The 18,072-nt window shown below is 39.3% G+C and overlaps 1 protein-coding gene across 4 annotated transcripts in view; it reads left to right on the top strand.

Moving 5' to 3' along the window:
- Window positions 1-3,362: 3,362 nt before the first annotated feature.
- il1rapl1a (interleukin 1 receptor accessory protein-like 1a) overlaps window positions 3,363-18,072 on the top strand; it is a 383,889-nt gene continuing 369,179 nt past the window's right edge. For all 4 annotated transcript variants that reach the window (XM_088352943.1, XM_088352941.1, XM_088352942.1 and 1 more), the window contains exon 1: window positions 3,363-3,816. The gene's annotated coding sequence lies outside the window, so the exon portion shown is untranslated. The remainder of the gene's footprint in view (window positions 3,817-18,072) is intronic.

Raw genomic sequence — 18,072 nt, 5'->3', positions numbered from 1 at the left:
ACTGAATGCTCCTTCCCGCCGCTAGAAGGCATTAAAGGTGTAAAAGAGCTGACGCCCGCTCTGATTTCTTGTTATAGATATTATTTTGCGTATTTTCTAAGCTTTAGTAGGATCAGCTTAGTTGTTTGATGTGATTTTATTGTCAATAGAAAAAATGGAAATACATGTGTTCCATTGTTTGTGCCTAGAACATATTCACAATGAGCTGTGATTATAAATTGCAATGTAGATAGATAGATAGATAGATAGATAGATAGATAGATAGATAGATACTTTATTCATCCCCGTAGGGAAATTCACACTTCCAGCAGTCTACCCCGTTGTTTATTAACAGATTAACCTGATGCCCTAGGGGTGCTTGTAGCGGAATGGATGACGTCACGCTAGTCCAAAAGTTCGACATCCCTGCGGCAGATGGAAATCTTTTCTTTGTGAAAATCCAGGGATACACCACCTCGTGTTAGCAAGTCCGCCTCCTCTCCGATTCCCCCCGGCTTTCGTGTCTCTGTATAGCGGCGTTGAAGCCGTAATAGCTCCGGGTGGCTACACGTTAGCGTCCGGAATGCTAAACGTGAGCCACGTTTCTGCAAAACACAGCAACTGCGCTCCCTGTGGGCTTCGATGTTTTCCACCAGCACTCGATGATCTTATTTGGTCGTGAGTTCACATTTACCAAGATTAGGGATGGTACCGGAGACTTATAATGCCGCTAGCCGCTTAGCTAGCTCCGGCTCTTCTTCCACGATAGGCCCCTTCATCACGCCAGCACGAGAATTCTTCAGGGCAAGGAGTTGATTCCTTGAATAGAGGCATTTTTGTGCGCTAAAACCCATGTCCATAGGATAGAAGTGATCCATAGTGTAGTTGTCAAAACAGGGAAAAAAAACACCGAAGAGGGTACAAAGGTAGGCTGCATGATAAAGCATAGTACTGAAAAACAAAGCTAAGTATTTGGCGTTGATATCACCTGAGAACAAAAGTCTGGGTCTGGCTCCTGAGCAAAACTGAGTTTGATATGCCTGGACAAAATCACTTGTTACGAAAAAAAAAAAAAAAAAAAGGAATTGGATTCCTCAGCAATCCGGTTCAATCCCAATTGGCACCATTGCTATGCAATTGTGGTTAGTGACAACATGTACCTACTGATCAATGATTGCCAAAACATGTAATGTGTTTCCATTTTCATCTGCATTCAAGCTGCACATCTATTAAAGGAGCATTTTCAAATGTCTAGCAAATTTGGGTTTTTCGGGTGCGTCTTGTAGTCTGGACAATATGACTTGTCAGTGGACACACGGTGTTCTTCTTTTGGCAGCCTCACAAGTTCAAGTCACCAGTCCTGGCGACGACATCACGCAAACATCTCCGAAGTGGCGCCCATCCTCTCCTCTTCCACGGGCCATCTGGACACAATTTTTTCACTGCATAGCTACGCTGCAGTGTGTGATTAGCAAGAGGTTATTTTTGTTTATTTGATACCGCGTCAATCAGCAGGACACCACTCAAACTTGCACTGAGCTTTATAAAAAGGAAATCATTGACAATTCATTATTGCTCACATTCAAAAAGAAAGGAACACTGGGAAACAAATGCTTTCAAAAAATGGACCGTATGAGCAAAGCAATGCGTAATCCAGGTAGTCACAAAGAAATCCAATACAGCATCTAAAGAACGGTGGGCCTCCGTCACCTCAATGAAGGTCAGTGTTTATGACTCAACAATTGGGAAAAATGCTGCACAAAAATGGCATTCTTGGCAGAGTTCCAAAGCACTGAAAATATGAAGGCTAAGAAAAACTGCCAACATTCAAAGTCTTTAATTCCGCGACATACTTGAGAGTTGGATGACTTCCTGTGAATAGAGGAACCATAAGCCAGTGTTTTTCAACCATTGCGCCTGGGCACACATGTGTGTCGCGAGACCTCTTCTAGTGTGCTGCAGGAAATTCACTATTTTTTTTCTTTTTTTTTTTGAATAAAAAAAATAAATATGCCATGGCTTAACAAAGGTTGAGAAAACTGCAATATTCTATTGTAGAGGTGCACCAATCGCTATCTTATTCACTGATTGATCATGGACTTCTTAAGAATTCAGTTCTGCTGCTACCTTGCTTGGAATTTTTCGTCAATCCAGACTTGATTAGATAACACACCACAGATCTTCATTTTTTTTAATTTTGTTAAATAGTTACACATTAATTTAGTCACAAAAGAAGTCATTTAAAAAAATAATGAATATTTTGTTAGTTATTTCAGCATTGGACATTGGCTATTCTACTCAGAATATTTAGAAGTATATCTTTTTTATTAGTAGTAAAAAATGGATTGCTGAGAATGTCATTTAGTACTTCTTTATTTTCTTAATTTGTCCGTTCAAGGGAGATGAGATTGTTTTAAAAGAGTGGGTTTTTTTTCGCTGAACCTCCAACATTCAGGTAATCTGTGCATAGGTTGTTCAATCAATTTATTAACAGGTGGATGAATTTGTTTATCAGTAAACCAATAGACTTATTGATAGATTAATGAATGGAGTCAATTGAGCTAGAAAAAAAAAATGCTTGGTTATGTTGAAAAATGAATTAGTGGGATGATAAGTAGAATAAGATTCATGAATGGGAAGATGGAATAATCAATCCAGATCAGATAGAATATGTATAACAAGCAAAAATACATTAATACTAAATACCTGTGCATTTTTTGTAATATTAGTAAGTCGAGAATTTTTTTTCTGCCTTTTATGCTAATAGTATTATACGTTTTTTTTCTCTAAAATGTCTTTTTTAACATGCTTACCCTAGTGTTCCATGTCTAATATCGCATCATACATTGTTTACTACGTTTCTATCCATGACAATAAAGTCTATTTAAGAATATTCAACAATTCAATAGTTAACTCTCTCTCAGAGAAGACTAAAGAGATTTAGATTGAATAAACTGACCGATACCTTGATCAATTACCAAATAGAAGAGACAGGTAGATGAACTGATAAGAGAAGAAGCAAAGGACAAATAATGGCTCAAAGATAATAGATTGATGGGTAACTGTATAAGAGGAGGACAAAAGGAGTGAAGGATGATGGATGGAAAGTGATAGAAGGGATAACACATATAAATGCATGGATTATTCTCTGAGAAATTGTGATGATGAAGAAGGATGCAGCATTGGTGGATTGACACGTTGCTAACAGAGAGGGGCACTAGGACCAAGGGCGGACTGGTCGCACTGCAACCACAGAGCGTTAGTGAGGAGAACCCAACCACCCCCCCACACATTTCTCTCTCTCTCTCTCTTCTCCTCTCGTTCTCGCCATCCTCCCCCTGATTGGATGTGACCATTTTTCCTGTGAGCATTCATTTGCCGTCTTCTCTCTCGCATGAGGAGCAGCGCTTCTGGTCTGGGATGGCTGAGGATTAGACACCGGGAACCCTTTGCCCCATAAAGTCATCAGGAGGAGGACAAGGGGTGACTCTCGGGGAACCTTAACCCTCCCTCCTCCCCAAACTCCATGCTTACTCCCCCTAGATCTCCCTCATTGAGATCTGGCACTTAAGAGCTCCTGACGCACTTGTCAGCCTCTGTCCTTTTTTTCTTTTCCTGAGGAGATTTCTGCCTCCTTCTGGGATTATTTGGACCTGGATGGGTGACCTCCCTTCCCATACATTCATCCATCTATCTTATGGAACGTGTGCTTTTTTCTCTCCCTCTCGCTCGGAGTTGTCATGTCCAAAGAAGACTCCCCCCAGTTACTGACTGACTGATCCAGGAAAAGCTCCGAAGCATTTATTTGAATTTATTATTTTGGGAATCCAGTTGAAGGTAGGTGTATCATCCCCCACATATGTTGTACTCTGTAAAGTTTTGCACTTTGCCATTGTGAATGGATTAACATGACGCAAGTTATGGGAACAAGATGTGAAAAAAGGGAAAGTCAATTTGGATTATTGTTTTTTTCATCCCTATTAGTTCATGTCGCAGTATACAGAGAGACTCCTGTCTCTTTTGGAATGTGCCTCTTATTTGTCTCACCGCTCTCTCTGCCAGTTTAACCGCGGAGACGCTGGAGAAGCCATCTGCAGTGCAGACACACACACACACACACACACACACACACACACACACACACACACATACACACACACACATGTACAGATAGAGGAAGAGGGGTTTAGATAAAGGTGTAATAGAAAAGCTGCCCCTTAAAGGCTGTAAAAACCTCCATTATAAACAGCAATCTTAATACTCTAAGGCACCTTCAATATGAATGACGTACGAGGCAACTTTTAATTTTTATTGGTCGCGCAACAACTTCTCTTGATGCAGACGCAGTGTTATTGGGGTTGAGGCGGAGGGTGAGATCGATTCCATCGATCATGCGCATGCAAAGCCGCACTATAGCCTCAAACTCGCGCCTACAGTACCGGTCTGTTTGTCATGGTTTGTGATTACAACTCCACCCCCGACCCCCTCGAATTTCAAGCCTGGTGCGGGAAGATTTTGCTCATAGGATGTGGTGGGAACAGTTGCCAGCTTGCTGTAAATCAAAGTGCTGAGGCATTCTCGGTTCACATTTTCTAGTAGGAATTGAATCAGATTTGCTCGGAATCTCCATCCATTCAACCATTGATACCGATCCATCTTTGCAGTTGCCACTGGTGTCCCCCAGGTGTCAATGCCAGATACCCAGCTTTTTAATTTGCATCTTGCACTGAGTATGGGAGGTTAAGGCTTACAAATTTGAGGTCTTTTAAAGAAATAACAGCAATTATAGTACAGTTGATGCCCATATTTTACTATCTTGACATTAAGAGTACTTCAAGTATTTTGGTAACATTCTCACAAGTGAGGATAGGATGGTGGGGGAGACAGTTAATCAATACAGCATCTACAGTCATCCATGGGGTCTTCCTTGGATAGGGTAAGAAACCTCGTCAATGGGGAGGGACTCAATGTAGATGGCTCTTCCGCAATGAGAGGAGCCAGAGTCCCCAACATCTGGTAAGGATGCCTCCCGGACGCCTTCCTAAGGAGAAGTTCTGGGGTTGTCTCCGCAGCAGGATGCCCCGGGACAATCCAAGAAATGCTGGAAGGACTGTGTCTTTAGGTTTGCCATGGATCCTGCCAGATAAGCTGGTCAAAGTGGCTAACGGATAAGGTTTCGTGGCTCGAAGGGGTCCAAACAGGATTTAATATAGGGCTACTTGGCCTCACAAAAAGCCCTATACAGTAGTAGCAATGGTAGTTGACATAGCAATAGTGGTAGTTTTCACTGTACTGTAGTTTTTTAACACAGGTCTGAGTAATGAGGAACAAAAGAGTCGAAGAATGACACGAATAGGTTCGGTGGAAGATTTCAAGGCAAATCATCCTAACCCTACAATTGTGATGGGGTCAACAAGAAAATCAGCTAGCCATTTTGGTGAATATGAGAAAAGTGTATGGTGTCCCTTGAGGTCAAAAAGAGGGCATTTGAATGTCTGAGTATTTAAATACATGCCTTGTTTAAATATTCAAATATCACTATATGGGAAGAGATCATTTTTCTCATAGTCTGACTTTTGGGGATTTGGCGTCGCTTTAAATTCAATTTTGTCACGCACTCTTTGTCATATTTTGTCTTGTTGAAATGATTACTGCCACCTGTTGTTATTGTCCCTTGCGACTTTCAATCAAATAGCTTAGCCACATGTGTCTCGTCAAGGGGATTCTCATTGTCTCGTTACTTGGCTATGCACTTACTTGGTGATATCTTTTAAAGGGACAGTGTGTATTATTTATAGCCCCTTCGGGTTAAAAAAGCCATTTCATTATTACAAAAAAATATCAATATGAATAATAGTAAAAATTACAAGAACTATCACATAATATGCACCCTTTAAAAAGGTTGTATTTCACATACCATTAGGCTCACATAGTGTGAGCTGACATGATTTTCGACCATTTTGTTGGTAAAGGTGTCCCAAACCAACACAATTCTTAGACAAATGGTTCGGTTTGTTCACTTTGAGTCTCTGTAATTTGTAATCTTCCTTATGCTTTTTAACATTTTCGGTTGCACTACCCAATACATCAAAATACAGTTCTCAAATATTACACATTGTCCCTTTAAGTATGTCTCAGGCTGTTTTATTATGGTATGTTTTTTTTCCATGAATACTTTTAACAAAAGGCTTCATTTGCCTCCCTTTATTTGGCCAAAAAACACCCAATCTTAAATGTTTTGAGTGGATTTAGCTTGTACACAATATAATTCATTTCAATGTAAAACCATTACAAGCTTTTTCAACATATGAATGTATATCATAAATAAAGGAATACATCTGCCTGAGTTTTTTTACCCGGAAAGCTACAAAGCAATTATTGCTGATACAACCCATTTTACTGGAATGTATTTATTGGTATTAATAAATGTCATGTGGATAAATCGTATAACTAACTCGCATAGGGGATGCATTTGCTCCAACACTCACATACTGTGCAGTATCAATCAACACACTCTATAATTGACTTATTTGATGTTTTATTACTGTACCCGCTTTCAAAATCAGTTATTTTCGGGAGAATTAAACACAAAAGAAAAAAGTGAGCCCGAGATCTGTGGAACTGTCCATGGTGCTTAAACAGACAGCCTCTTTGTTTTCTTGTCTTGATGCTGAAACTGTTCAACTGGCCCTTGGGGCTCCTCAACATAGTCACCTAAAATATTTGAGCGGCGTTGGAAGCTTTGTTTGCAAGTGTTGACATATGCGCACAAACTATCTTTATTTTGCACGACAGCGACATTCCTTGCACCCAGCATCAGCGTGTGAATTATGCTAATGCACTTCATACATATTTCATACGTGCTGTTCCTAATTATGACATCGGTTCCGAGTGTAGCCCCACTCAAGCTCGGTCCTGGTGGAGCAGCCCTCACTTGTGCCAATAACCAGATCATATAGATATCAACGTATACGTTTTCCCTGTGCTGTATACATTTTTTCAACATTCTAATTATGTACGCAGTGTAACACTTATTGTGTGGGAGAAATTAAATTAACAAATAAAAAAATATATATTTTATTACATCGATCTTGTCTTGCCCTATTTGCTCTAACCCAGGACAATAGTAGCAGATGACAACGTCATCCTAGATTTCCAGTATTGTTGAGGTAGACTAGACATTGTTTTCTTTGATCAAGTATTCATTTTTCACGCATATTGGTCTGATTTCCTTAATGTAGCAGACATTGAGAGAGTTTTCAGTCATGTGAGGAAAGTACATGCAGAGTATAAGACGGCAATAGGGACCTGTAATCTCACATATTGGTTGCATATTAAACTAACAGTTTTTGTGACGGAGTAAAACCATTTGTAGAATAGATGAAGTTTGTGAAATCCTATTCTGTTCAGTATAATAAGCAGCACTAAATTTACTGCAAATGTTGGTGTTTTTATTTTTTAAATATAATAAACATGTGTCAACAAATTATTTTAGTTTTTATTCTCCATAGTCCGTCTTTCTGTGAATAAATAGGTAGCACGTTGTATTTATAAGGTTAGTTGTCCATAATTGATAAATAGTCCTTGCACTAATACACATAGTATGCCCTGTGCCCTGTTTAGGTGTAGCATGCACCTGTCCCCTAAGGGACAATGATGGTTCATAGAGCAATGCCATACAACCTAATGACAGCTGTCATTAATCATGAGGGTTGAAAAATGCAATGGCAAAGCCAAGCCACCAGAGGCCAGTGCATGCTTCATGCTTCATTTTTAAGCAGACTTATTGAGAAACATGGCAACAATGTCACGCATTTACAAGCATTTCACCCAAAATTCAATAACCTTCAATTGAAACGCAAAAATAAAATGTGAGCATTTCCAATCATTTCAAGCATGCATACAAACCCCACTTGCTCTCGTGTAGGTTTCAGATCAAGGGATGTTGTAATAGTGGTCTGTGGAGAGGTATGAGACTTTCTTTAGACAAGGGTTATACAAATACATCTGATTTGATTTGACTTAAAAAGGAATCCAGACATTTCCACAACCACTATGGGCGAAATGACATCAGCCACATGATTACCTTATTTGGGTACAGGAAGCGGACAAAATGTGATATGAGCACCCCGCCCTCTGTTTAAATCTCCATTCATTGAGTTGGGAGCCCCCACCACTCTTTGCGCTGATTGAATTAGGCTGTGCAGACGACCCGTCACTCGCAGGCGATCCTGTAGAGAAGCGTATCGATGGAGCAGTTGGATGGCGAGCGTGAGAGCTCGCGTGGCCGCAGGCGGACAGCCGGTGGTGGCGGCATCAGGAAGAAAAAAAGAAGAGAGGGGATGGCGACGACCGGGAAGAGTCCCACTGATCACACGGCAGATTGAGAGCCCTCCGAGCCAGCGTCTGTCGCTTCACGCCTGGGGGGGTACAATGGGGTGGGAGAGTAGAGTTGTGGGGAGAAAGGGTGGAGCTAAACTAGATAAGCATACACAAATGCACTTCCACTGTTTTCTTTTTTCAAACAGTTGTTGATAGATGAAATGCCAATTAAGTGTGAATAGCTCTGCAGTCTACGTCATTACCGGATCAGATCAGGAGGTGATCACATGGTTGACCCAAAACCGCGGGAGTAGCAGTAAGAGTTTGAATGGAGTTGGAGAAGATTTGTATTGTGAATTTTCATTTTTAGAGTCACAATTTACAAAAAAACAACATGCCCAGCTGTTGTGCATACGAGTACACACATTGCTTATGAAGGTAACACAGTTTTTTGGTAATTAGTAGTCAGTCTTTTTAAAAGGACCATCAAAGCCTGTAGCTACAAGCCATTAAAATAACTGACTGGACCGAGGACATCATCATGGGTGTCTGTGTATGCAGTGTCCATTTGATATTTGGTAACGTAACTTTGCAACTGGTTTAGATTTACTTAAATGCCAAATGCCCTTGGTGTGTGCGAAGGATACGTGTCTGAGAAATTCTAAACTAAGTGTTTGGTGCCAAATGCTTACTATAGGATTGTATTTGAAGCAAATAACATAATAACTTAATACCCACATACTGATTCCAATGCAGAAGGCTCTCTCGGTTAAAAAGGCTTGATTTATTGTATTTATTGACTCTGCACGTTTTAACACCTGTACATTTGACAATAAATGTATCCCCATCTCCACTTCTCCGCCAGCAACGATTAGACTCAAAGGCTTCTCCGTGGTTTTTGCATCAACAAGCGCTTATTACAGCGTCACTATCAAGTAAACTCAGCGTCGCATATGCACTACGTCTTTCTCGCAATCAAAACATTGACTTTGTTGGAACAAAGATCAGATGAGTCACGCTCAAGCGAATAAAGTGTTGCGTTTGATGCTCACCATTCTAAAGGCCGCCCGCTTTGACGCAGGCCCCTGAGATGCGGCTGGTGGGCCGAGCTCCCGCTGTGGCAGATTGATATTTGTAATTTAAGGGAAGCTGTCAGGCGGCATCCTCCAGATGGAGAGTGCCGCAGCGGCTGCGGCGTCCATTTAACACGCTTTGTTTAGGAATAATCATTTGGATGCGGACGCTCAGGATTTTTCATTTCGAGCTGCAGGGGCTTTCGGGTTCAAACCACTCAAGAATGGAGGAAAGGGTGTAAAGTCATACAACAGTAAAACAAACAATGTTGCCGTCTGGGAATTTCAAAAAGGCAATGGTGCATCCTGGATGCTGTTATGATGGCGAAGGCTGCTCACTGATTTGTGTGCCTACAGCTACACTGCTAAGCTAAGCTAGTCACGTGTATGTGGTTTCAATTAGCCTACAACTTTGATGTTTGTCTCATCTTTTTTTTGGTGATTTGTTGGAAAGAATGCATACACACTTCAATACAAATATGTCCAATTGGGTGGAATTGTCTTTATTGTCATTTATAACATTAAAGTAAACACTCCAACAAGATTAGATATGGCACTCCAGGGTAAACATGTAATTAAGACTTATTACAGTATAAAAGAAGATAAATAAAAGAACAAAAACAAATATTTACAACACAGTTCTTAATGACTGGCCCAAGTTATAATAATAGTTGGTTGGTTAAAAAGTGTAATGGAAAATAGAAAAGAAGTGCAATAACAATTAGCAGCAACAAAAAACCCAAAATAAGTCACATGGTGTATAGTTTCTCTGTTTTGTGCAATACTGTTTAGAAGTGATCAAAATTGAGCACCAAGCACGGTGGCAATGAGTACCGATGTTGTAAATAAGCTTAGCAACCTCTCAGTCTCGGGGCGGGCGCCCAACCCCCAAGGCCACCGAGCTGGTTTGGTTTGTTATTGCAACATCCGTTGTAGCCTTGTCATTCTAGACGGGTGATTACATCATATGCCTTCTCAATGTGTTTTCATTATTCTCATGCAAAAGTTTTTGAGTTTTTCCTTGCCCTCATGTAGCTCTTAGATCAGGGGGTGGTGTCATAATAGTCTGTGGTTTGCAATAATCTGTGGTCTGTGCAGCACTTTGAAACTCCTTTAAGGGTTTTACAAATAAACATGACTTTACTTGACATGGCACAGTTAAAGGCCATTACATATATATTTCTACCCATAAATTAGCCCTTGTGCATCTAGAATTGTGCTATAATATTAAGATATTGACAATCAAGGTTTCTTTTGGGTTTCATTTGTATTATTCAGAGTCATATATTCCAAGCACAATATATTTACTTTGTACCCTAAGTCAACTTTATCAGCTAAAACATTACATATTTCACAAATTTTTCACCAAAAGGGGATGCCTAAATAAATGTTTTACAGTTCCAGGGTCAACAGAATGCAATTCACATTTAACATCAATATATTCATTAAACCTTTTTTTGCAATATCCACTTTAGAGTGGTGAATCATATTAATTTTTTTAAACATAATTTCTTGTATCATCTTTCTTAACAGTGGGGTGGGTCATTTGAAGTGACCTTAAAAAGTTTCACATTCAATATTGTCACTATTAAGTATTTGTAAAAAAGTCCCAACTGAGTTCAAAGAGTTTTCATATCGTTTTTCCATCACTTTTATCTTACTTTTACCCTCGGTGCTCCGGCCATGGAGCGCATTACGTTGGATAAAATGAGGCGAGGGGATTGGGGGGAAGAGAGTTTTCATTTATGTTGTCTTGGATTTTATCTATTCTCTGATGAAAATAGTGAAAGCAAGAAAAGGACGGTTTCAAATACAGTCCAAATGCAAACCCAAACCCCCAAAAAGATGAAAAATGAAGAGTTTATTTGAGTGCATCTTATATATTCACATACTTGCACACTCAACAAAAGGAGATTGACTTTGGCTGCAAGGATGATTTCAGTCGGAAAATTGCATCAGAAAGTAGAATATTTTTGAGTTACAGGTGCCACCTTCAATTGTGAGGTGTGTTGTTTCAGGTTTCTTTAAAAAGTTAAAGGTAGACTATCTTCTCTATTAATTTTTTGTTAACAATGCCCAACTCAGTTCAGAGAGCCTTTACACATTTTTTTGCACCACGCCTATATGCTTTTACCTAACTTTTAGCTGTTCCGGGACTTGCGACACATTAAGAAGCAGGAAAGAAAGTAGGGGGGGAAGTGTTGGGGAGGGATTTCATGCTCTTTATTTTTTTTTTTTTAGTGTTGCCTGAAAATGGTTAAAGTCAGAAAAGGCCTGTTTCAAGTACAGTCCAAACTCTGACTCAAACCCCCAAAAAGATAAAAAAAGAAGAGTTTTTTTATTACATGAGGAATGAGCTGACTGAGGCTGCGATCATGACTTTAAGCAAGGAGATGGCAGCAAAGAGTAGGAACATTTCAAGTTTCAGACACCTTATTTTACAAATAGTAGTTAGGTAACAACCAGATTTTTTTCCAGTCAATCAATCAAACATTCCAGACATCCATTATGGAAAGGTCACATTTTCCTATTTTGATAGTGATCGGATAAGTAATTTGCTTTGATAACGATTGCCAGATAAGCTGCAAATGGTTTACAAAATTCCTGGGAACCCTCATCATTTGAAGGTTTGAATAACATGCAGATACCAGGAGAGATTGCTCAAAATACTTTTGCATAGTCAAAACGGGGAAATTGTACATTCTAATGAACCTGTTATTGGAGTGGAGAGGACCGATCCTATTAAATAACTGGGAAACCATACAAATATTGTTGTCAAACCACTGATGAGTGCGTCTTATCTTTTATAGAGTCATTATCTCCAATACAGCACATAAAAACAATTTGGAGTCTTTAAAGGCCCTTTAGAAGGATCAAACAGGAAGCAAATCATGACTTGAGGCAGTTGAGTCTGCACAGGTATGCTTGACTTTATATACCTCATTAAATTTAAGCAGCACAGGTTTTGAAAATGCATCAGATTGTGGTTTATGCTCACTGAAATGGATTTGCTTGATCCCACAGCAAATAAGGATTCAAATGTGTCCATCATATACGGCCATGTCAGATTGATCATTAATCATGCTTTAAATCAGTCTGCACTAGTTCTCTACAACCACCAAGGGGACTATTGGATCTTTTTTAACTGTATGGATGCCTACGTGATGTCATCAAAAGACCGAGGATCACATTCTGTTAAAAATTCAATGCATTGACATCCCACTGTTCATCAAAGCCAGGATAGAAATACCAGTCTTTTTGGTGAATTGCAAGTATGGTTTATGCTTTTCCATTTGGTCTCAAACTGTGTTTTTTAATGGAAAAATTATAACACATTTGTAGTACATTTAATGAAGTAAATACACAAAATAAAATCGATAATTGTTTCCCCAGATCTTTTGGTTATTATTTTAACTAATGAAACCCCCCAAAAATGTGCCTACATTTGGTGGAAAATAACATAAAACCCCCAACTAATTCCAACTATACATTTCTTAAAAATATTTTCCTAAAAAGTTCCAAAGAAGAGTGTAATCACAAAAAAATAAAAAAACAATTATCTACATTTGACCACAGGTACAAATACAATCTTAGATGAATCGATTGTTGAAAACATTACATTCTCATCCTTTTGCCTAGGGGTGCGATATAACTGCAACTAATTTCCTTGCCATAGTTACAGTGATGATGAATTAGCACTTTGGTTAAGGTGCATTCAGGTTAAGGCGGAGATCACGGCGCTGAGCTTTCGTCAAGGCGATACGACGCCGAGGGGCCTTGGCGACCTAATGCCGTTACCGGATGATGGATGACAACCGAGGGAATATGAGGACGTTTACAGACTCGCTCACACTGTTTCACGTCATATTTTCTGCCCCTGCCGAGATTCCTGTAGATTGATACGAGCATTTTTTTATATTGACCAGGGAGCGAAATTAATAAAAAATAGCATTTTAAATCTTTCTATGCAGTTGTATGTACAATTCATTGTATCATGCCTACTCTATAGCAGTGTTTCTGAAATGTATTTAAACCAAGACACACTTAGTTTCATTTACAATCTTTGAGGCATACGTTTGTTGAAAAAAATGTTTAAACAAATCCCAGATAATTTTACTATAGAAAACTGTCGTAGGCACTGATACTTTAAAAGTTGGCTGGTGTAGACACAACCTGACCTCATACAATACCAACATATGATTAATAAGCAAACACATTTGTGCATATAAGCTCCTGCTATTATTAGGCTTAACAAATATAATTTACAATTATTTTTTTGTCAAAAAAAAAAAATCCTGTATAAAGTTTGTTATATGGCATACACAAGTTCAAATGATCAAAATGCTTACATAATACGAGGACATAGTGCAAGTTGAGAGGTATATCTGTAACATGCTCGTCCCAACACTGCATACAACCCACATGAGACCTCACAACGCCAAGAGCAGGCGTGTCAAGCGTATTGCAACTTGAGGAGCCACACGCTAGGAAAAAAAAACTCTCTCTGGGGAAATATTAGAAGAACAAAGAGAGAGCGAGGAGAAGAGAGAAAGATAGTGAGAGACAAATAGAGAGGACAAAAAAAATAAAAATAAAAAAAAAAAAATATATATATATATATATATATATATATATATATATATATATATATATATATATATATATATATATATATATATAGAAAGAGAGAGAGAGAGAGAGAGAGAGGGAGAGAGAGAGAGAGAGAGAGAGAGAGAGAGAGAGAGAGAGAGAGAGAGAGAGAGAGAGAGAGAGAGAGAGAAAAGATAAAGAAAGCGAATGAAAGCAAGAAAGAGAGAGAAATACATATTGAGATAAATAAAGAGGAATATAATATAAGAGAAAAAAAATGACAAAGAGAGAAAAGGCGAAACGAGTGACTGTAATACCCCCAAAGACAGAGAGAAAGACAAAAGACAGATACTAACAAAGAGAAAGAGAGAAGGAAAATATGCAGAAAAAATGGGAGAAAAATCAGACAAAAAGCAAGAGAAACAAAGAATGATAGTGATAAAGAAAAAAAACTAGAAAGGGATTATGACAAAGAGAGAGTTTGAGAAAAATCCAGAAAGAAGGAAAGAATAGAGAGATGCAGAGAGAGATGAAGAGTGAAAAAAGAGAGAGAGACAAATAAAGACAAAAAGCAAGGGAGAGACAAAGAAATAATGTCTCATGGGCAGATTTATACCATTGGTGGGCCTGACTCTGGCCTATAGGAAGGACGAGAAGAGCAAAATAACTCAATGTTATTTTCCTCCCTTAAGATATACAAACGGCTTTAGTGGGATACTGTACTTATCCAATGTTTTATACACTGAAATCACTTTAAAGCTGTAAATTTGTCGTTGGTGAAAATATGCCATGGAAAGCCAGTGGTGGCCGTGTCCCGTCGAGATGTCGCCTCTGAAAGTCTCTGAGCTTGTAGTTACTTGAAAAAGCTGCGTCAGAATCAGATTTGCTGGCGGCGGTGAAATATTTAGCCGCGGTCTCTAAGGACCGGTGAAGGAATGCTTTTTTTGTGTTTGTCAACGGGCTTCTGAAAGCGGCTTCAACAGCCTCACAACTCAAGCTATGAAATCTGAGAAAAAAATGTTGGTATCTTTTTAGAGAACTGGCTCTTTTGGCCCAGCTTACTAAAAAGAGAGGACTTTTTCGGCTCCCAAATTTTTTCCTTGGGGGGGGTATTTTTTTTTAATAATATACTGCCAAAAATAATACAACTTTAATCACCAAACTAATTCCTTTCGAGAATGTATCATGCTACTATATTATTGATACCCTTCAAGGTTTCAAAATACAGTGAACATTCACCTAATTTGAGCGTTCAAACTGTTTAAACAAAGCAAAAAACACAGGGATGAGACCAGTCATATCGACCGGTCACAATTGCCTTCAAGAGAGAGAGAGTGAGAAGCAAAGAGAAAGAAGGAAAAGGTGGGATTTAATTAAAGAGACAGGGAGAGAGACCCGGAAAGAACAGAGAGGGAGAGAAAGAAAGGAAGAAAAAAAAGACAGCAAAAACTAGACAGGGAGAGATTAAGAGAGAAAACGAAAGATACATAAATACAGGATAAAAGAACTAGACAGAGATAGATTAAGAGAGAAATCTAAAGATTAAGAAAGAGAAGATGAAAGAGGAGATGAAAGAGGAGAGAGGCGGTGAAAGAGAAAGAAAGAAAAACACATAGAGAGAGGGATGAATAGAGAAAAATAGAATGAGGGTAAGAATCTGGGAAAGAGGAGAGGGACAGAGAAGGAAGGAGAACATGAAATAATAGGAGAACAAATAAGAGACAGAGAAAACAAAATAAACAAAGAAAAAAAGAAAGCAATGAAGAGAGGGAAAGAGAGAGGAAAATACAAAGGTAAAGATAGTCAAAAGGTAATAGAAATATAGAGAGATGAATAAATATATAGAGAGAAAAAGAGCAAACAAGAAAGAAAATAACATTGAAAGAAAATGAAAGAGAGAGAACAGTAAAAAGAATATGGACAAGGACAACCATAGAAAGATAAAAACAGAATAGAGAAACACAGAAAGACAGATAGAGAAAATAGAGAGAAGAGAGGAAAAGAGAGAGAGAGAGAGAGAGAGAGAGAGAAAGAGAGAGTTAGAGAGAGAGAGAGGGAGAGATAAAGAAAGTGTTTTGAAGGAGTTTCTCTCCATATTGATGAGGAACAGTCTCTTGTCGTTCACTTCAAGGAGCCGGCTCATCGTGCTGTTTCGTTTTGGAACGATACATCGGTATTATGGGATATCTGTGGAATGAGTAATCTGGGGCAAAGGGAGTTCGACGATTTTTGTGGACATTTAATTTTGACGTCTGTAGTGCTGCGCCTCACGCTGAGACGAGTCTCTGGGGGTCTTCGTGGGCTGCAATAAACGCGCTTTGTGCCGCGGCCATCTTTTAAGGCAGGCAGGGCAATGGTCGTTAGATCCATTATCATGAGTTTGCTCTTGGTCGAAAGCCATTCTGGCCTTTCGTATAAAGTTGTCCCAACAGTCCGATGTCTTGATGTACTAATGTGCTGTTCGCTAACGTAACGGCTCCATCAATCTGCTCTTTGAAGTGTACGATGGGAAATGTTAAAGGAGTTCTGTACAACATGTACTGTTATGAGAGGCCGTTAGAGAAGTAAATCATTCTTGCTCTGACATTTAAGACCAAACTCTCACACATAAAAAAAAACTATTCTCTCAAACAGACACAATCATCTTACAATACTCTCATACACACTATAAAACTTTCATACACACGACTACACTCTCAAACACACTACCATACTCTCATTAGAACTAAGTTTGGGCCTAAAAAATCCAGCCCGGCTCGCGGATGAAAAGGCCCAAACCAGCCAGAAACTAACCGATTACCGTAATTTAATGGCCCAACCCCGAAATAAACTCAAAGTAGCCTTTTGCCGTTGTGCGTTCTTTGGCGCCCAAGTGTGTGCTTCAGCACCAAAGTGCCTTCTTTGGCTGAAGTATGCGCGGCGCAGAAATGCACTGCACCTCGGCAGCTTTGCAATTACTTCGGGCTTAGTCCTTCATAGAAGTGTGGACTTTGCCGCCGAAGTTCGCACGGCCCCGACGTGCAGCGCTGAAGTGGAGCGCCGAAGTGCACACCTTGACTTCAAAGTGCGAACTTCAGTGCTAAAATATGCTTGGCGCTGAGGTGCAGCGCCCAAGTGTGTTACCATGGTTGGGTAGGGTTACTTTAACTGGATTACTTTCAATTACTTTTGGATTACTCCAATACCAAATATGCTAATAAAAGACAAAAAAACTAACGTAGTAACGGAATACATGGAACGGCAAAAATGATGTTGGCAAGCTGTTTGGATTTATTTTCATTTTTTTTCTGTCGCATTTTATGTTAGTTTTGCCGGAGATCAAAGCCAAGAGAGAAAGCTTACCACGTGTTGTGAGTCATAATTTTATTCATATTTAGTTTCTTTTGTCTTTTATAAACATATTTGGTATTGGAGTAATCCAAAAGTAATTGAAAGTAATCCAGTTAAAGTAACCCTACCCAACTCTGGGTGTTACTCAAGTAAAAGTACAGTAACTTCAGAATAATCTCACTCAAGTAGAAGTAAAAAGTAGTCATCCAAATAATTACTTGAGTAAAAGTATGCATGCTGTGCAGGTCCTCCACAAAAAAAAGAGGAAAAAAATATGCGCTGAATTTCGGTTTGAATTCAGGCCCAAGATCTTACCTCCAACTCTCACACTACTATGCTGTCTCACACATACCACTATACTCACACACACACACACAAACACACACAAACACACACACACACACACACACACGCACACACACACACACACACACACACACACACACACACACACACACACACACACACACACACACACACACACACACACACACACACACACACTGGTAATTCCACACTGCTATACTGTAAATGGTGAAACAGAATTGCACTTTGAATGAATGGTTTTCACTGTCATTGTACAACAGTACAACAGTATTACCCAGGTCTCCGCGATGATTAAAATACAATAGTTGTAGCTCAAGTTCATCCGTTTCCTGGGTAAATAGTCTCGTATTGGTCAGATGTAGTCTCGTCAGATAGTTTTAGCCTAGCAGTAGTAGTAGGCCTCGCTGTTTTCTTCTCTTCTGACGCTGCCTCAGTCCCTTCCCGGACCCAA

Source organism: Urocampus carinirostris, chromosome 14 (assembly GCF_059441175.1).
Source record: "Urocampus carinirostris isolate Australia breed hairy pipefish chromosome 14, RoL_Ucar_1.0, whole genome shotgun sequence".
Taxonomy (NCBI): Eukaryota; Metazoa; Chordata; class Actinopteri; order Syngnathiformes; family Syngnathidae; genus Urocampus; species Urocampus carinirostris.
Note: the sequence above shows the minus strand (reverse complement) of the source record. Positions and strands in the feature narration are given on the sequence as shown.